This window comes from Hipposideros armiger, unplaced genomic scaffold (genome assembly GCF_001890085.2).
Source record: "Hipposideros armiger isolate ML-2016 unplaced genomic scaffold, ASM189008v1 scaffold_389, whole genome shotgun sequence".
NCBI classification, from domain to species: domain Eukaryota; kingdom Metazoa; phylum Chordata; class Mammalia; order Chiroptera; family Hipposideridae; genus Hipposideros; species Hipposideros armiger.
Genome location: NW_017731739.1, coordinates 235,061 through 256,106, shown reverse-complemented (window position 1 = coordinate 256,106; position 21,046 = coordinate 235,061). Strand labels below are relative to the sequence as shown.

General features: G+C 46.6%; 1 protein-coding gene across 1 annotated transcript in view; it reads right to left on the bottom strand.

Moving 5' to 3' along the window:
* Positions 1 to 21,046, bottom strand: part of DAAM2 (dishevelled associated activator of morphogenesis 2) — a 127,593-nt gene that overhangs the window by 105,962 nt on the left and 585 nt on the right. The window lies entirely within an intron of this gene.

Sequence of the window (21,046 nt, the reverse complement as noted above, 5' to 3'; positions counted from 1 at the left end):
CACACACACACACACACACACACACACACACACACACACTCATGCACCCCAATCTGCTTCCTCTTTCCTTCTATATCCGGAGGAAAATGTCATACAGTTAGTGCCCTCAGATGAACTGGGAAGGCAAATTCCCCGTTGTGGTTTGGGAGGGGGTGTGTAGCTGGGGAGGGGGATTTCAGGGAGAGCCAACCCGCCTCCATCGGGCTCTGAAATCCACACTTATTTTCCTGGACGGGACACAAGATCCTATTTCCCAATATGAGGAATCTCTCTCTCGGTGACACACACTTTCCCCAAGAAGGCTTGACTTTTCAATGAGAATTCTTGTATAGTTCGGATTCTTGGAAATAGGGCAAAGACTAATGAATTGCTGGCTCTGCCCTAGGTTTGGAAATCCTCTAGAGCTCCCAGGAGGAGCGAGTCGGGAACAGAGGGTGCCGGTGTGTTCTCAGCCCAAAAGACGGCACTGGCCTGAGATGCAGGATCACAGTGTCAAGCTACAGGCACCCCAGAAGCTCCCACAAATCCCCCCACGTCAGAAGTCCCCTGCCGCTCGGTGACTAGAAGGCTGACGCAGACAGAAGGGGGAGGTGTTGAATACTGCTTGCTGAGACTAGAGAGTTGTAACGCAGTGGAAGGCAGGCCGTAGGTTGCTCGGTTCATCACAAAGGGGGACAGATGGCTGTGATGCATCAGCACACAGCACAGGGAGCAGGGGTCTCGCAGTCAGGCACACCTGACTCGTAATGGCCTCTGCTTCTAACTAGCTCTGTGACTTCAGGCAGGGGGCCTCAACGCTCAGAACCTCTGTTTTTCTCTTCTGTGAATAAAAACGGGATGACCCCCCACTGCGCAGGTCTATTGTGAGAATGAGATGTGTTGGAATGTGCGAGTGCTTAGTCCAGGGCCTGGCACACAGTAGGCCTTCAACAGATGATAGGGACTGTTTGGCAAGTTTGAAGAGTAAACGTTTATAAAGCCCTCTGTGTAGTGGGTCTGACAGCCCTGCGGATGGCCAGGCTATGAGGGGACACAGCTCTGTGGGAAAACGGCAGCTAAGCTTAAGCTCCTTCCTTTTTATGCTACTCAGGGCCCTTCGTATGTTCTGGCAGGTTTGAGCCAGGCCACCCTCCCCTATGCCCCAGCTACAGGCCCTCTGCAGCCTCAGCTGCTAAGTCCCAAGTGTGAGTGTGTGGGCTCCAGGCCACCAGAATGAAATGGTAGAGGGTCTACAGCGGTCCCGGGTATCTCAGTCTCCTCTGCTTAACAGAAACAGGAAATATACTGACCTCTCAGTAAAGATCAGGCAACCCACCCTAACCTTGCTGTCTGGAGAACTCCAGGAGTTCTTAAGCCATCCTGGAGAAAGCAGGGACCTGAGTTACTGCCACCTCCCCCCTACCTCCCCACACACTCTGCCAAGAGCTCCAGTAACCTGGGCAAACAGACCCGGTCCCCAGGGTGTTCTCAGTCTAACAGAGAAGGCAAAACACAGACATAAAAGACTTAAGAATACAGAAAAACAAGGGGGAAAGAAAATAGTTTTCTTTCAAAGAGGAGCTCATATATGCAGAAGGAGCATGAGGTGATCTCAGGAACCCACATCCCACAAGGTTAATCCACCACCTTCTAGGAGAGTGGTAATGGATGAGGCTGCCACTTAGTGTCGCCCACAAGCTCTCTCCAAAAGTCCCCTCTCAGACCCTGTGGCCTGACTGAAGGAGAACAGGCACTTTCGCCTGAAATAGTAAATTTACATAACCTCCCAGTCGTAGCGATGCTGAGCCCGGCTCTAGTTACAACAACAAGGGTTTAAGAACTGGAGAGTTTGCAATGGCAGAGCAGAGGGGAAAAACAAAACAAAATCCACATGAGGTTTTAATTTTCTTTAGCCACGTGAGAATGGCCCTGTAGATCCAGCTATAAATACCCAGCTGCCATTGCCACAGATGGAAAAATCACACACACACACACACACACACACACACACACACACACACACACCACATGACAAGTCCCTTCAAACAGTCCGTGGGCTTAAGAATGCAAATCAATGTTTCTAAGAATATCTCCCTTAAAAGATACAGTGCTAGGCTCCCCTTGCTAAGTATCTCGTGCTGAGGCCTCCTCCAACATGTTTGACAGGACTTGGAATGCTGTCCCACAGCCATCACCACGCTGGAATGTGGAGCTGTCCCCACAATACCCAGGCCAAGTCGAAGCCCACCAGTGTCCACAAACAGGACTTAGGGGAAGGGGTTTAGACCAAATCCCTTAGAAGGGAAGCAAAGAGCACACTGCCTGACCCAGGACGCCTTCGACTGGGTCCCCTGGAAGCACAGCCTGAGACCGAGGTTTGTATATATGTCATTTATTGAGACTGTGCTCTTAGGAGAAACCAGGAAGGGCATGAGGGAAAGAGAAGAGGACAGGAAAGGCTCTGGCAGGAATGTGGTTTCAGGAGAGGTCTAGCTTCAGCCTAGTCTTGGGTGGAGCTCTGCACTGCCACGATGGCCCCGCTTGGGGCAGCAGAGAGGGGCTTTTGTACCTTCTCCCCAGTTAGTCATTGACCACAGGATGCAGGAGAAGGGTGGGTGAGCATGACATAACTCCAGGCACCTCTGGGCAAGAGCATTCAATAGCCCAAGGGTGCCAGCCATTCACTGGAGCACCCACCACGGCTGGGAGACCTGTGCAGGGCACCAACAGCATCTCCAGTTACAGGGTCTAAGAGCCCAGGGCCTTGTCGCTTAGAGTTTTTATCTTCTGTTGATTACAAAGGTTTGTTTGTGTTGTTCATTTTTATTTTCTTTTGCATGGGGTGCTTTTAGAATCGACCTGCTGAAGAGCGCAGCACAGGTTTGATCAATGTGGCACAAAATGTGAACTGCCCACCTACTATCTCTTCTCTCCTTCTGTCTCCCTAACGGGCCCTGCTTCTGTTGGAGACAGCAACATGCCCCATTACACGTTTTCCAGCTTCGCCCTAGACACTGCTGCAGTTTGAGGTCTCTGCTTAACACAGTCGGGGTCAGTTTCTGGAGGGGGCTTCCAGAAAAGCTTGTTACAGACAGCAGAATTAGTTGGCGTATACTTTTTGTGCTTTGTCCTCTTTCTTCCTGCCTGGAACGCAGGTATGAAGCTCGAGGTGATGAAGCCATCGTGTAACCATGAGGCAGTGAGCACAAAGAGAAAAGTTTGTCTCACTTGAAGGAAGGCTGAAGTCCAGAGACAGAGGGAGCTGGGTCCCTGATGGCACCGTGGTGCCACTCTGCCAACTCTGAGCTGCATCTGCTGGACTTGTTATGTCGGAAAAATAGACCCCTAGTTGGTGGAGCCACTCCGGTAGGGTTTCGGTACAGTGTCGCTCAGCACAAATTCTAACTGACTCATGCCTCAAAGCACTAGTTCTGTGGGGTGTCCCAAGGAAAACTTCCTCTTTCGATAACTACATTGAGAGACGGCTAGTTTAAACAATGTGAACCCAGTTGTTGGTTTGCTTGTTTACAGCAATGCTCTTCTGAGCACTGTGGCTTGGTGGGGGCAAGGGTAGGGGAGATGCAAGAGCATTGCTTAAATTCCTTTAAGCACAGAACTTTTTTTCCTAGCCATTGTGAGAACCTGGTGTCTTATCAAACGCAGTTTGGGAAACGCTAGACTAGATGACCTCTTCAGATCTCTTAACTCCTGAACATTTCATGATTCCCCACCTGGAGGGCACCAAGCAGATAGTCAGGCTGACAAGCAGCCTTGGCATTCGCCCTTAATGGGACATGAGTGTGAGTCAGAGAACTGAGGCCTGTGACGTTGGTTGGAAAAGGGCAATGAACTAGACAAATTAAAAGACTCAAGGAGGTGCGGAGTCTTCTGGAATTCCAGGATGCTCACTCCTCTTTCCAAGCAGGGATTGGCACTCACCTCCAGGAATATTAGTGATGTTGAGAACAGCCAACATTTACTGAGCATTTGCTACGTGCTAGGTGCTGTGCTTCACATAGATGACCCCCTTGCAAAAATGAAAACTATACCTTTAGTGTGCCTATTTTACAGACAGGGAAGCTAAGGCCTATTGAGAGATGTCAGAAGTTTACCCCAAGGTCACACAGCTACCATGTGCTAGAACAGACCATCTCTACCCACAACGCTTACCAACTGCAGTGGCTCCATTCCTCCACCCTCCTTTGCCAAGTACACATATTGTTTGTATATTGTGAACTTTTGCTTGATATATTGCTTTGCAGGTGTCCCTTATTTTGGGTGTGTGCATCCCAATTCATAGACTGGATCAACTGGGAATTCTCAAGGGCAGGCCCTGGACCCCCGTGAGTTTGGATTTGTTATGTTCTCCTTTCTCTGTACTTTGCCACAGTATTTAGAGACCATGTCTCCACCACGCAGCACACTCAGTAATGGCTGCCTCTCTGACATTTATCCCAGCTTTCACAGGAGGTGAGATGTGCTCATGTGAGCCTCAGGGGAGTGTAATGAGTGGTGCGGATGAAGGTGAAGCCAGGAGGAAAACTCTGGGAAGCTTAGCTCCAGCTAAGGGCATCCTCAGCTTCACACGCTTATCCGTCAGGGCGCTTAAGACCGATGTCATGTATGTCACTTGGGCTCGGACCAGGGCTCAGGCTCACCCTGCCACCTGAGACCACCAAGCACAATCACTTTAAGGTAGACACACCCATTCTCTGGACTACAGAGTATTTCAAGCATGATAAATAGCCAATCCTCATGTCACATGCAAAACACCTTCCTTTCCAAAGTGCAGACCAAAGTACCTGACCCATAACCATAAATGTCAGTTCCTTTCCCTCCCAGATCCCCTTCCTGGCTTATCCCGCTAAGCGTCCTGGAGTCAACCAGTCCACACATGTAGCCCAAGTTGCCCAAAGTTATCACAGTTTGAATCAAAGGGGACTCCTTATTCTGCCTGGTCTTTCTAGGTGCACGATGAATGCATATAGAAATACACCAGTGCTGACCAGTCTGTGCCGGCCCCTCCACCACCTCTCCCTGCCCTTCCCTGCATGCCCCTGCCCAGGGGACTGACCTCTCTAAGATGCATCACCCATAGTCCTGGGTTTCGGTGCCCCGTGGCATTTCACCAGTGGGGAGCGAGAGCAGGTGACTGGAGCATGGAAGGAGAGAGACCTCAGGGCATTTATTCCCCCGTTCCCTCTCCGCTAAGCCGTGCATCTGGCAGTGGCTGTGTTCCTCTAGGGCCACAGCTCCTGCCAAGCGGCACCTCCTTCTCAGCTCCAGCTGGCACAGGGTTCTGAGAACACCATTCCTCCCCTTGCCCCTTCAGGTCTAGGAGTGTTAACAGTTTCCTGCTGCTGTTCATCCCTGGGTGTCTCACCATCTCCTCTAGTCCCTTATCTCTCTGCAGAGTCCTCTCATTACATTCTCACCACTTAAACCCTTTCGGGAGTGCCAACTATTTCCTGCCCAGAGCCTGACCGATACAGACTACGCTGTACATTCTCAGGACAACCATACACCCAGAATTTGCTCCCCAAAGTCCCAATTTCATGTGCTTTCCTGCCTTTTTAATGAAGGAGAATTATACGATACATAAATAAGAAGGAGGCAGAGAGGAACGGCATCCCCCAGCTTTGGTCCCCAGGGCGAGCACCATGCTGGCCAGATAAGGGGCTCACTGGTACAGAAATGAGCCCCAAGGTTCATGGGCTCGGTCAAGGACAGAGGCTGACAACAGAGAACAGGGCACTCAAGGCCAACACAGTGTGTGTCACTCGGATTGGGCTGGGGCCAGATTCCAAGGGCAAAGGGGCTGTAATAAAGAGTAAGCACATAAAAAAGAGCTGAACTGACTGCATTTCAATAAGCACCCAGAGAAGAAGTCAGCATGGCCTCGTTGTCAAGGAAAAGAAAGGGAAGCACTTCCCAGCGGCAGGCACCTTCCCACTCCAGGGCAGGATGTTTGCAAGAGGAATAACGAGGTAGCCGTGTTAATGCAAGTCAGAAGGACAGAGACCTTCATTGAAACCAGGCGGTTATGTTGGGAGAGGGAATCTTTCACCCTGGGGCAATGAGAAATACTTGAGACTGTTGGTCCCAAGTCCTGATTAAAAGGATGTCAGGACGATGCCTGTGGTCACTTGCCAGCACTAGCAAGACATCCCAGTAACTCCCAACGAAGGGAAGGAATGAGAGAAGTCTCTGGCAATTGGCTATACAGAGAATGAGCCAGAGAGTTGCTGTTTGGTTTCTATTACTATGACCCTTTTTTGCATCTGCCCCAATATATCAAAATAGGATCCCAACAAATCCACACACACAAAAAACAAAATTAAAACAAATAAAAAAATAGGTCAAAATTTACTTCAAAAACAGTGATTACCATGTGCATAGGGGGCCCCGTGTGGATGTTTGGAGAACAGCCCATTGGAGAACAGTCACAACTGCCTAAAATTCCCCATATGGACCTGGAGCAAATGGGCATGGCTTCATATTCAGGCTTCGGCATGCCTATGTGCCAACGGGCAAAGGAGAGAGATTGGGAGTTTGTGCTCATTTAAAACTATAGTTTTTCTTTCTTTAATTGTTTGTCTTGTTCCTTTGTTGCTTTCAGTTTTATATCCCACGTATCAGTGAAGTCATATGGTTTTTTACTTTTTCTTATTCCGCTTAGCATAATAGTCGCAAGATCCATCCACGTCATCGCAAATGGCACTCACAGACACAAACAACAGTTCAGTGGTTCCCAGAGGGTAAGCGGGGGGAGGCAGGGTATTAGAAGAGGGTTAAGGGAGTCAAATATATGGTGACAGAAGGAGAACTGACTTTGGGTGGTGATGATGTATTACAGAAATGTACACTTGAAACCTATGTAATTTTACTAACCATTGTCACCCTAATAACTTTTAATTAAAAATAAATAAAAATAAAACTATTCATTTTTAAACTAAAACTATTTTAGCTATCTAAAAATACAGACAATAAAATAAACATTTTTGTATCCATCACTGAGTATAAGAAATAAAATATCACAGACATAAATAGAGCCTTGGGTACCCCAACCTGGTCTTCCTTCCTGCCTTCCCTACAAAAATCCACTTCTCTGAATTTCGTGGTTATTCCAAACATGTTTTTATGTTTTAACTACAGATGTAAACATGTGTAAACAAAAGAGAGGATGACTTTGTATGATTTCAAACTTCATCAATGGCATCCTTTTGCAACTTGCTTTTTTCATTAAATACTATTTCTGAGATTATAAACAGTCTATTCATTTTTTTCTATTGCATTGCATAGTATTCCATGGTATGTGCATATCAAATTATTTAACCAGCCTTCTGGTTGATGATAGACATTTAGGTGCCTTCCTAGCTCTTAAAAACCATGTTATAATGAATATTCCTCAACATATCACCTTTTCATGTGTATTAGTTTCTCTAGACTTACCTAGGAGTAAAATCGCTGGGCAACAGGGTGAGTGCATCTTAAGTTTACTAGATAGTACCAAATTGCTCTGCAAAGTGTTCATACCAATATAATTCGCACCACTAGTGAATGGGAGTTATCTTTGGCTCTCCATCCAATGTGATAAGTATAATTTTTTGACCACTCTGATGAGTGTGAAATGATGTCTCCCTGTGATTTCAATTTATGGTCTTTCCCTGATTCCAAGTAAGGTTGAACATCTTTTCATATGTTTATTATTCTATTAAAAAACATATGAAACTATTCATTAGAATTACATTTGCATGCTTTGCAAAACCCAAAGAATTTTTCTTTTAATTTAAGAAGTTGGAACGAGTTGAGTATTTCATCACTTCTTCACTGGAAAACTTGGAGAGGGAGAAAGAGCTGTAGAAGGAGGCAGAGGGACGACTTCCTTTTGCATACTGGCTTTTAAAATGAGTCATAACGTTAGAGATGAAGCACACAAAGCATAAATTCCAACAATCCCTGAGTAATGTGGGGAATACATTTTTCAGACCTTGTCAACATTGTCTAGGAAAAGTTCAGAGTGTTTTCATTGGGCCCTTCACCTGTAAGACATATGATTATGTGAATGTCACAAAGGGACTGAAGGAACCAGAGGAACCGTTTTTCCATCTTCGTGCAGGAAGCACCATGTATTTACCATCCCAACAGATGAAATCATTCCCCTAATAATAACAGAAACCTGGAAAGAGATTCCATAACTTCCTGACATTCCCAAACACTCTTAAATGGAATCCAAATTTCTCAACTTTGAGCATCTCCACAGAAAAGTGTTCTTCACTTCTAGATCCTTCCTTGACAACACTGTGAGTACTTTGACGACTCATTTTAATATCTTCTGTTGCTGGCACAAGGATGAACGAGCTATTATAGTCTGGAAATGCACGAGGGCAGGGACCACCTTTTATCCAACTTCAAAATTCCAGGAGGCATCTGACAGGTTCTTAAGGCAAGGAATTTCTTCCCATACTAAGTCTTCTTTTCTGAGCTTTAAGAACAGAGTCATCATAGAAATAAGCAAACCTTTTTGCTCAGGGTTTAAAAGGAATCTAAAAAATACCTTGCAACACTTCTTTTCCATGAAGCCTTCCCTGACTTTTTCTGTCTCAAAATGATCTTTCCTCCTCTAACTTTGTATTGCATCAGCACTACACAGTAACGAGTATACCAATGGAAAGCACATTATTTGGCAAATAACAATAACTAAGGTTTACTGAGTGTATACTATGTCCCAAACATTGTCCTAAGTACAAGTGTCAATTTTGTCCTCATTTGGGGGTAGGTACTATTACTGTCACCATTTTACAGATGAGAAAACGGGGTCTCAGGGAAGATAAATACTTGCCCAAGGCTACAATTCTAGTAAGGGGTGGAATGCAAATTTGGATCCCAGCAGTTTGACTCCAGAAACTGCACTGGAAGCCACTGTGCTACATCAAAGCTACTGCTGGACACACATAAGCCCTTAAATGCTTCTTGCTGTTGTTCTGGTGAAAATACATCTGTGGGCTTGATGAGAAATTAATTATCCTTTGCATCCATATCTTTGACACCCACATCAAACCTCTACGGCCTCGAAGAATTTGCTGATTCCTTCTTTATTTATTAATAAAAGCTCCCAGCCCCATGGGCTTGCCACGTAGGCACTGTATGCCTCACTTTTAGAGACTGGAGGCCCCGGGGGGAGGGGGGGAGTGACTTTTGCTCACCAGGATTCATTCCCCAGGACCCGCCTCAGCACACAGTGTCTTACACCAGTGCTTCTCAGATAGCTGTTGAACCACAGTCATGAATAACTAAGAATTACACAGCACTTCGCAGAATAACGAGCCCTTCTCCTATCCTCTGCTTCATAGATTCATTTAACTCCTGTACCACACGTATCACTGTCTTTTCCATTTTACACACGATTAAAACCAAGGCTCAGATATGCTAAGTTGCTAAATCACTTATCTAAGGAAGTTCAGCTAATTAGTGGATGGCTGAAACTTCAGCCTAGATACTGACACCAAATCCCACGATACAGTATCTTTTGCTGCTCATTAAGTTGATCCCTTTTAGTCTTTGTCCTTTGCATGTACACACACATACACACACAACTGACTTTTCTTTCTGGACCAGCGGACTAGGAGTCAGATCACAAAAAAAGAGGAAAGAATTTAAATTAAGCTTGCTCTATGAACTATGACTGAATGAATGAATGAATGAGCACATGAATAAATTGTATATACAGTCAACAAGCATTCCCTGAATGCTAACTCTGTGCCTGTCACCTGGATAGGTGCCATCCATATCACAGTGAGGAGGGCACAACCCTAGCCTTCTAGAAGCTCCTAGTCTGTTGGCATATGCATCTCAATGGTAACTGGATCTGTCAAAAGAAACTCACCCTGTCAGAGCCATATTTGAGCAGGGAATGGTGTGGAGAAGGGAAGAAGAAAGTCAGGCCCTGGTTTAGCATAAACAGAGGAGACTAGAGTCCATCGCATCAGGGCTAACTCCAGACAGACCGTGTTCTGAAAGAGTTAAAAGGAGCCCGGATGGCTCCACCTACCAGGAAAGCAATGCCCACTCAGACCTGCAGTGGGTAAGAATACATCCCCAAGTACCTGGGACAATGCCAGTGTATGCCTGCTTCCCCAATGTTCTACCCTTTCCCTCTTGAAAGAGTCCTGGTTTAGACAGTAAATTACATGGTCACCCTTGCCTTCCAGGAAATTTATGACTTTCTCCAACAGCCCCTGGACAAGAAAACAATTTGGCTTCTCAAGGTCATTGAGTTCCCTTATTTCTGCTCCTTTTCACAGAGCTTCTCCTCACAGCTACCACCTCACAGCTGGCACAGGTTCTGGGGGACAGCTCCCACATCTGTGTCTGTGCTTCTATCCAGTGTTAGCTCGAAAGCCAAAGCTATGCACCACCAGATCCAAAACTGCAGGAGCTTAGATTCAAGCATACCTGTGTTATATCCTGACTCTGAAAGTGTCTTCCTGTATGATCTTAGGCAAGTCACTCAACCCCTCTGAGCCTTAGCTTCCTCATCTGTAAGAGGGAATGATAACACCCATCTCATCTCATGGGATAGGTGTGAGGAGCTGGTGAAGCAACCTAAGTAAAAATACCCAGTACAATGCCTGGTATACGCCTCCCCCCAGCAGGCTTTCTAGAACATGTGAGATCTCAGATATAAAGAACATGGACGATATCAACGTCTCAGGAACCCCAGCCTAGTACTGGGCCTCAGGCCCCTACACTACCAAATTAGAACTGCTTCTTTATCTTTCCAGAAAATGGAAAGCACAATACAAACACTTCACAGAACTAACTGTTCGGCAGTACCTCCCAAAGCTTAACACACACATTCCCCATGATCCAGCAGTTCTACTCCCAGGAACACACCAACACAAACACATTCATATGTTCACCCCAGGACAAGCGCACAAACGCTCATAGCAAGACTGTTCACAACAGCCCCACACTTGGAAACCACCAAAATGCCCATCCACAGAAAGGTGGATAAATCAAGTTTGTACAGTCACATAATGAAATGCTACATAACAATGAGGATAAATGTACATCAGTGTATATCTACCCAACATTATGCTGAGCAAAACAAACCAGGCACAAACAAGTACACACTGTATGATTCTGTTTATGTGAGGTTCAAGAAGAGGTAAAACTAATCTATGGTGTTAGGAGTCAGGATCATTGAAGGGTAGGAACCAGAAGGCATGAGGGGCTTCTCGGGTAGGGGAGGTGGGGAGCTTTGGAAAGTTCTGTTTCTTGATCTGGATGCTGGTCACACAACATGTTCAGTTTGTGAAAATCCATTGAGCTATGTACACTTATAAACTGTGCATTTTTCTGAATCATGTCAAACTTCAAAATTTAAAATAAAATAAAATTTTAAGTGAAAAACATGTTTCTTGTTTTGGTAGAGAGTTGAGCTAAGTAGGCAATAGACACTTAGCAAAAGGCAGGGAGATATTTTATTTAATAAATGCTTGTTGAGCACCAGCTCTGTGCCAGGCACTGTGCAAACAAAGCTAATAAGACTTGGTCCCTGTTCTCCATCATCAGCTCCGTCACCATCATCATCATCATAACTAACATGCTTTAGTGTTTACTATGTGCCAACCATGGTTTCAAGTACGTTTCCCCCCCTCCCTTTTTCTTTTTACCAAGTCATGCATCGACTTTATCTTCGTAACAACCTATTTAACAGATGAGGAAACTAAGGCACAGAGGCATGAAGTAACTCATGCAAGGCCACTCAGCTAACAAAACGTGGAGCCAGAATCTGAACTCAGGGCTAGCGCTGTGAACCCCAGCCTTATACTCAGATATCTGGTCTGCTTATCAACTCTGTCAGCCCCTGCTTCCATTTAGGCAGCCACGGGCTTCAATAACTTTACCTGTTCAGGGCAATGATGATGGTAAATTATCAACTGTGTATCTCAGAAGGGCAGAGGCAGTTTCTAACTCTGTCTCTGGGCAGCTGCCAGCCCAATGCCATGTGACCGGGAACAGACTGATAAGTATATTGATGGAGATTTAAAAAAGAAGAGTTAAAATGGCTTAGCTCTTCTGCTGCCCAAAGTCCAAAGAAACCTTGAATTTGCTTCAAACTAACTTCAAAGCTGCCTCTGGCATGGTGGGAATATTGATGGATCTCCCCACTGACCTGAAATCACTCCCTTTTCTTGCTGCCAGGTCGGAGACTCCTGAGGCTGGGGGCTGTGGTGTCTGGGAGGAAGTGAAGGAGGGAGTGTTGACACTGACCTCCACGAATGTGGTCAGGCATTGAACTGTAAGTCTAGGTCCCCGAGTCTGGCACGCAGAGCAGCCATCATGCAGGCAAGCTTTGCTTTGGCACTCGGGCTGGCGATCAGTGTACATATACACTGAAAGGCGGCATGTTCAACTCACAACGCCCAAGACCTCCCCTGCTTGGGACAAACTATAATAGTAGGACACAAACACCCACAAGGACACATCAGATCTAGCAGAGAAATCACATGTGCAGGCCTGAGGTGAATACCTATGTGGGCAGGAAGGCGGCTCGCAGTAGGCCAGCAGGGTCCTTTGAGATCACCCCCGTTATACAGCAGAAGCAGCAGTAAGATGAAGACGAATTCCCAAAGGTCAGCTTGTCCAACCCTCCATCCACAGGCAGGAGGGCGATAAAGCCATCCAGTCATGCTTCTACCCAGATATACCCACACCCCTCAGCCTAGCCTGGGGATCAGGGACGGGGGCAGGGGCAAATACAAACTTGGCAATTATAGCCAAAACAGTTCCTCAGCCTTCCCAATTTATGACACAACACTATTTGTAGAGAAAGCAGTTGGGTCTCACCTAGAAAACATACACAATAGAGCACAAGGAAACAAAGTATACTTTTTTTTATATTCTAACATAGCCACCAAGGATTACCTAGAAAGAAATGGACTCCTCCAAAACCACTTCATATAAAATAGTCACAATGCATGGAACAGGCAGGGGATATTAGGAAGGGATTTTGGAATCAACCACCCATGGGAGGCAGGGTCAGGTAGGCACTGGTCAGAGGGCAAAGTGTGACCGCCATACAGCCTCAGTGAAGGCCCAAGGGGGGAGCTGGGACGCCCTTTAGAATGCTCCCTCATTGGGACAGAGGGGCCAGGACTTCATCGCTCCCACGTCATTGGATGCAGGTGATTCAGGAGGGGAGCGTGGGCAGGAGTGACTGTGGGTAAGGCAACTCTTGAGCTGAGGCAATTCCACAGAGGGGTGACCAACGCCAACACTGTCCACCCCCAGGAGTCAGTCCTGAACGGGAGCCTGAGTAGCACAGCCCAGCGTCCATTACGCAGGACTGGGACCTAGCCAGGCAATCAGGGTCTAGAATCCAGACACCTGCCATTATACTACACTGCCTGATTTGCTCCATCAAGACTATTCTCCAATCCAATGTACCAGTCTTTGATGTTTCCTGCTGCATTTCCCACATTTTCAGTAATTGAAGAGACCCAAGGAAGGAAGGCTAAGTCTGATGAAAAGGGGGTAGGGGGCAGCCACAGGGCCTGATGCTCAATAGCTTCTGTAGGGGACAAATGTAGAGGGCCACACACAACATGTAGTGATACCCCAGGATGGTCAGCAGGTCTCACAGAGCCTGAGAGCTAAAGCAGAGCTTTCCTGGGTGATGGATGCTTGCTATGTGACTCAGGGACCCAACCTGGTGATCAACCAGGATGAAACCACATTTAATAATTGACCGATGGAAAAGTAAACATCCCTACAAAAATGGCATGATCTCAGATATATAGGGCTGTGTGTGTCTAAAAATAAAGGAATCAAAAAAACAAAAACAAAAACAAAAAAAACACCATTCGATCCCTTGTAGGGATGAACTTGACATATGGTCAAGGGGAAGAAATGTATGCTGCAGAGTACTGTGCACATTTAGATTCAATTTCTGTGAAAAACACACACACAAGATCCTGCTCTACCTGTATACACACCTGTAGGTATTCGTATGAACAAAGGGAAAGACCTGGAAGGATCTAATTCTAGGCAATTAACATTAATTACCAGGATGTAGAGGGGCGTAGAGATGTTAATCATTTTCCGTTTATCTTTTTGTACCTCTGCATGAGACTGATTCACTTGTTTAAGCAAAGAAGAATTACTTTCATAATTTGGAAAACTCAAATAAAGAACACATTTTTGTAAATGATCAGCACATGGCCATGTGCTTAATGGGGACCTATATAAACATACTATTTCTCCGTCTCCTCTCTCCCCTCTTGGGAAGAAGCTCGTAATTGTCCATTTGGGGTTGGTAAAAATGAATATTTCATTCAAGGCCAGGGTTTTTCTGTGCCTTTCCCTTAATCATTAGAGGAGAACTTTATTTTAATTTTATTCCGTGCACAATATATATCTGCCACCAAAAATAAACCTACCACTAAAATGTATAAAAATTATGGAACACAGTCCGTAGTTAAATGGCAATGCTGTCAATTATCTGCTGTTTGCTATTATCCATGATAATGCTTCTCTCTATTACCATGCTAATGAAAGCTGACCAGAGCAAGCTAACTCCCAATTATCTTGGCACATATACATAAAAAGCCCAGCGAAGCCAAAACCCAACTTTCACCACATCTGCTGACAAGAAGTCAAAGAGTTGGTTTTAAGTTTCTTCCATCTTTCCCTGTCCCTGGCTGCCCCCTAGGAGAGGTGTCCCAGAGGGCAGGAGCCACCACAGAGTGGAAGGATGAGGACACAAAGGGTCCACATAAGTCTTTAAACTGGGTAGCTCGTCTCTGTCTGGTAGGCTATGGGAATTCGCTCTTGCAATCCCATCAGCACCTGAGCGAGGCCTACTCCCCTCAAGAGTTAACTCAGGTATCACTGCATTGAATCACGGATCCAACTGACACTGTTTGGCTACCAGGTCTGGACTCTACAGTGCAGTTGGACTTTTATGAGTGCCAAAGACGTAGAAGGCAAGATGGAGATTCAGTCCTTCCTTGACTGTAACGCAACGTGTTAAATGGTATGACAGAGCTGTGTGCCAAGTTCATGGCAATAAGGAGGAAGGAGTGATCGGAGGGACCCTGAAAAGGGAGTCTAAGAGAGAAGGGCAAGCCTGGCAGGAAACGTAGACCAGGACGATAAGGACTGGGGAAGGGCCTCTCAGTTAGAAAGAACAAGGGTATAGATAGAGGTGGCACATGCTTGTGACCAGGTTCAGTACCAAAAATCTAAGTTAACCCTTGAGGGATGATGGGGATTGCTGATTGACACAGCAGTCAGCCACCCAGGAGCAACTCACTCACACATCCGGGGGCCTGACCTGTGGTGTCTTAACAGGACACCCTTGACTTCAGAAGCCTCACTTCAGCTTTGCTTCATTACACCAGCTTACCGACTAATGATTTTATCCTACCACATCCTTTATTCTGTCTGTGATACCGGGTTTAGATTTGACTTTAATCTAGCTCATTCTCATTCTACTCGGTCAATTGCAAGGAACTACAACCACCATCATAGTGAGAGCTAACATGCGTTGACTGCTCACCCTAAGCCAAGGGCTGACAGCCCTTGCAACCATCCTGCAAGGGACGTATTGTTTATTATCATCCGTGTTTTTCAAATGAGAACACTGAGGCTAAGAGAGGTAAAATCATATGCAAGGTCCTATAACAGGAAAGTGGCAGAGCCAGGATTCAAATGCAGGTTTGTCAGATTCTAGAACCCATATGCTTCACCACTGTGCTACAATGACACTCCCTAAGGTATATTTATTCCGTGCTTGTCTGAGACCCTGAGCAGGAGCCATCAAACTTTTTCTGTTAAAGGGCCAGACAGTAAATATTGTCAGCACTGTGAGCCACACAGTCTCTATTCCAACACTCAACTCGGCCCTTTTCGTGTGAAAGCGGCCATAGACAACACATAAACAAATGGCATGGCTGCGTTCCAGTAAAATTGTACTTCTATAACAAGGTGACAGGCTGGATTTGGCTGTTGAAACTGTTGGCTCCTCATCTATAGCAGTTTGTTCGTTCATTCATTTCACAACATTTATTGAGTGTCCCCCTTGTGCCCAACACTCTTCTAGGTTCTGGAGACTCAAGGAGAATCATGGAAGCCCCTACTCTCATGGAGCTTACGTTAAATGCTAGTAAAGTCTTGCCTGTTTGTTCTATCCATGCCTGATACCCTGGATCCTAACCTTGGTACAGTCCTTTTCACTCTCCCCTTGGACCCATGGCTCTCAGTTTAGACTTCAGATTTTGGGAGATTGTAGACTCTCAATGCCTGGACCCCACTCTGCAGAGATCCCAATATAAGTGGTCCAGGGTGAGCCCAGGTACTGATAGTTTTACAAGCTTCCCACCTGGTTCTAACATGCAGCCAGGGCTGCAACCCACTTCTTGGATCCTCCTTTGTTTCCTGTTTCTTCCACTTACCTGTCGTGTGAATTAGGCTAAGTCTTTTGGCCCATAAAGTATGAGTCATGAAATGTGGATAACACCAATCTCATAGGATTGTTATGATGATGAAATGAAGCCATGTGCTTTTCAAGCCATAGAATGGTATACAAATGTAAGGTTCTGTTGTCATTGTGCCATTGTTATTAGGTTTTAAAGTTAGGCACTGCCTCAATGATTTCTCTCCCCAGTTTTGACTTGGGCTCTTTGAACAAAGACAGGGCTTGGGGTTTCTAAAATAAGCTCTATGGCGAGCTCACTAATAGCCCAGGTTTGTGGGTGAGTGAGTGGGTGGCCTTTCCTTTATTTCAGTAAAGGGTCACATGGCTACCATTGTTTGGCATGGGGAGTGCCGATCTGTGCCCCACTTTTGTATTAAAGGTCTCCATCTCCAGGCTGAGATAGCTGACCTTTGAGTGCTGTTGTTAAGCCTTGAATAAGTGGCTTATTTACTTCAACTTATGAACAAATGACCAAACCCATGTATTTTCATGAGCTTAGAATTAGACAGGAGAAAGGCATTAACATTTTCCTGAACACCGAGCAGCTTGCTAGGTCCTTCATATATATCATTACATTTCATCTTCAGAACAACCTGGGAAATGAGAATAATTATTGTTCTCATTTGTCGGATGAAGAAGAGTTAGAGATGTTGAATAACTGGTGACCCAGTGGGACCAGAGCTCAAAACTGGGTCTACTTGGTTCTGAAGCTTTTGCCATAGAACCATCCTACAAATAACTGAGTTCCTCTTTGGCCAAGATTCAAAGAGATACAAAACTTCTTAAACTTTATTTCTCCAGGTTTTTCTTTGGGGGGGGGAGCCCCAGAAGGAAGCCCATGACACCTGTTAGTGCCCACAGTTTGATAAGCCTTGCAGAGCACCAGCATGATACACAGATCCAAAGAAAAGGCATTTTCTCCCCACACGACATCTTGACAGTGCAATTTTATAACCTCATAATGAAACAAAAAACAAACAACCCAAAAAATGTGAGAAGAGAGTTGGAGAAACAGACACTGCCAGGAGTGAGGAATTCACTGACCCCCAATCTGGGTCATCTCAAGAGAAGTTGGCCACTGGCTGAGCCTCTTAAAAGCTGAAAAGTCATCCCAGGCCATGGTTAAAGAGAGAGCTTGAACAAAACAGAAACAAATGTGATCCTCAAAGTCTTAAATGTCAAATTGAAAGATAACTTAGAAGCTCTGAGATGGGCCAAGAGAACCTGCAGCTGCTCTTCCCCAGCATCAGATGCTCCTTCAGTCACTGGACTGGCCACTCCCCTGAGACAGTGTGTCATTCAGGGGGCAGCCTCCCCACCCTACAACCACCGGAGATGTTTATGCGGAGCTAAAGCTTCCATCCTTTACAACCCATCAGATTCTCCCCTTACTCTGACCTCAGTACATTGAGGAGCAGTGGCTGCCTAACCAACCTCACACCTCAGGCTTGTTCTTCAAGACGCAACTGATTCTTGTTCTTTCTGCCCCATCCCCACCAGACACATCCAACCTGTTCTGCTGCCCTTCTCCTTCCCTAGAGAGCTCACAGACACAGGAGTGGTTTCCAGGCCAGATATCCAGGATGTCTGGTGCCACTTCCCACCCCTCAGGATAATGGGCCAGGCACGCTCATGGGTAATCCCCAACAGCCACCTTTTCAGGAGGGAAGAAGTCAAGGTGACCAGAGCCCTAGAAACTCCACCCATTGGCCTTCAGTCATGGAAAACACGTAGCTAGACTTGGGGACAGGTCCTTTCCCAGCATCAGGCTCCTGATGGCTGAAAACAAATTATTATGATAGGCCATTTATTAAGGGTCCACAACATTCCTAGCTCTGCGTTAGTCCTTTTGCATAAATATCATTTTTTTAAAATATTTACCTTGTGAGGTAAATATTATCCTCATATTACAGATGAGGGCACTGAAGCTCATAGGGATAAGTAATGTATCCTCTCCCAGGGCAGTCTTTACCTTGTGCCAGGCTGCATTTGCAGTCCAGAGCCGAAGGACACGGGATCCCTGAACACAGAGACCCTTGGCTGTGGAGACCTAGAGGGTTATCTGCTATCAAAGCCAAGCACACCCTCCAAGTTGTCTTTCTGCCAGGTGTGTTTGCCCTTTGGGCCTTCAGGAGAGCCTGAGAAGGATCCTAAGTATTCTGATCTCAGAGATGGCTGAAGATCTGGCCAGAGCTTGAGCTGACGGAAAGCACAATGAGAAGGCTGCAGCATCAGCCCAAGCATCTGTGGCCTGGGAATGTGTCTCAAGTTGGTGAAATGTCTCCCAGAGGGGTCAGGATTCCACCAACCCTCTGGAGAAACCCACATGATGAAAACCTTGAAAGGCCAGTTCTCTCCCTAAGGAGCCCTGTGCTGGGATTAGGATATTTCTAGGAGTCTAGCTCCGATGAGTCCCCGCCATCCCTGGGTATTCAGCCTTCTATTTGTAAATAGTGGGGATAAGCAAGAACATTTAGAATCGTTCCTTCCACCGGCTCCACTGAAACCAAAGAAGCCAGCCTCTGCCCCACTGATTTATCTCTGTGCCCTTTTGGTCGGTGGCACTTAGGCTTACCCTCTCCTTCACCCCTGGATCCAAGGCTCTTCAGAGAAGGGGAGAGTTTAGCCTGTTTGGTGACCAAAACTTTGGGGGCAGGAGGTTAGGAAAGAAGACTGGGGAGGGACCATGTTCTTACAAAAAGCAGGAGTCTTTCAACATCCCGCATACTCACCAAAAGAAAAAACATTCATGGGCCTTCCTCCCAGTCCGGCCCTCACATCCGCCCCCTTCCCGAATGAACGCCTGACTGCCTTATAGTTGTAATGCCCAGGAGAAGTTTCTCTCCTCTTTTTGTCCTGTTGGGGGCACGAGTATTCCCTCAGCATCCCGGCATCTAGAGGAAAAGCTCTGAAAACTCAGCTCGGAGCTAGCAGCCAGAGCATGCAACTGCCAGGCAGCAAGACAAAAACAGCACAGTTGCCTCTTTTTTTTAAAGAAAGAAATGGGGGGTCATAAGCAGCTCCCAGCACAGATGAGAAATGGGCTGTAGATGCTTCCAGGCCCCAAGGCCACGACCATCACGACACAGTCACAAATGCGTAAACATGTGCCTGCACGTGCATCTCACAGGACCCCAGCTCCCCCTATTTACACACACGTGTTTACACTGCCATTAAAGTCATTTCCTTCTTCATTACCCTTAAGTAGAGGATGTACTCCTGAAGTTGAACGAGTCTATTTCTGACTTTGCTGTCTGCTCCGTCTATTATAGCGTTTCCCTAGGGGTCAATTTGTATAATTTTTAAAATCTTTCCCAAATCTCCAACTTCCTGTGGGTCCATTCTGACATCCAGATTTCCTCCTTGTCCCTTCATTCTCTCATTTTTCTAGGACACAGGGAGAGTCCAGTAATCTTCCTCCCACCCAAACATTGTAGGTTGGCTCTATTGCAAAATACAAAACCAGAGACCAGGCTAGGGCAAAGCTGAAAGGGCTCTCTTAGTGGTCACTGGTTTGTTGAACCCAGCTATTGACATCCAGTGCCGTGCATTGGGCAATCCAGGGCTGCTGGCCTGTGCCCCCTTTCCTCCCACTCTCAGGAGAGCATAGCTCCCCCTCTGCGTTCTAGAGAGAATCCACTCCCTCCATCAGCCAACTTCTCAGAGAAATCCAAGAAGCGGACACCAAACTTGCAAGGGGGAAACACAAAGCTTGAAGCTTCTCAAAGATGGGAAGTTGCTTTCATTCCCATGTTGGCTTCAAGAAAAACCTCCGGGGCCTCTTTCCTAGAGAGGCATGATTTTCCTGCCCACCTTCCCAGGAACTTTGCAAATCTGCCACAGAGCTGTGGAAAAGTGGCCAAAGCAGAGAGAGAAGAGTTAAATCAAGCCCAGACCTCAGCAATCTGTGTTCAATTTTGATAAAAATCTCTCTCCCTCTCCCCCACCGCCCCCCTTCCTTCACCCCACAGCTCAGACATGTCTCTTTATGTTATGAGCTTGCATCTTGTTTGGGGCACTGTGGTGCTCCCAGAGAACCCACCTTGGGCACATGTGGCAGACACATTCATCCCACTCCTGGGGCAGGACTGGACCCAGAGGTGCGGTGTCTGGCCACCAACCACATCCACCTTTTCTCCCTCATCCTCCCTACAATTACCTGCCTCCTGGCCAGAGCCTTCCTTCCCCTTTAAGTCAGAGCCCCATGGCCCTGACAATGTCAGGCCCGCAGCAGGCGACTGGCAGCAGCCACAGGTGCTGAGGTCCCCAGAGTCAGGACCCCTTTCCTGAGATGCGCCTTTCCCAGCCCAAAGTCCTCCTGCCACTGAGAGCAAGGCCCTCCTGCTGCCCCTGCCCTGCCTGATGGCCAGAGGCCAGGCTTGCAAATGGATGTGGGGGCTGGTGAAGAAGCAGTTAAATCGCCAGGATGAAGGCACAAACTAAACCTGGAGAAACCACCATCAAAAAGTTGTCAATTTGGGGGGGGGGGTACCGGCTATGTTTGTCTACTTGTGACAAGAAGGAATCAGATTTCAAAGCCACACACACACACACACACACACACACACACACACACACACA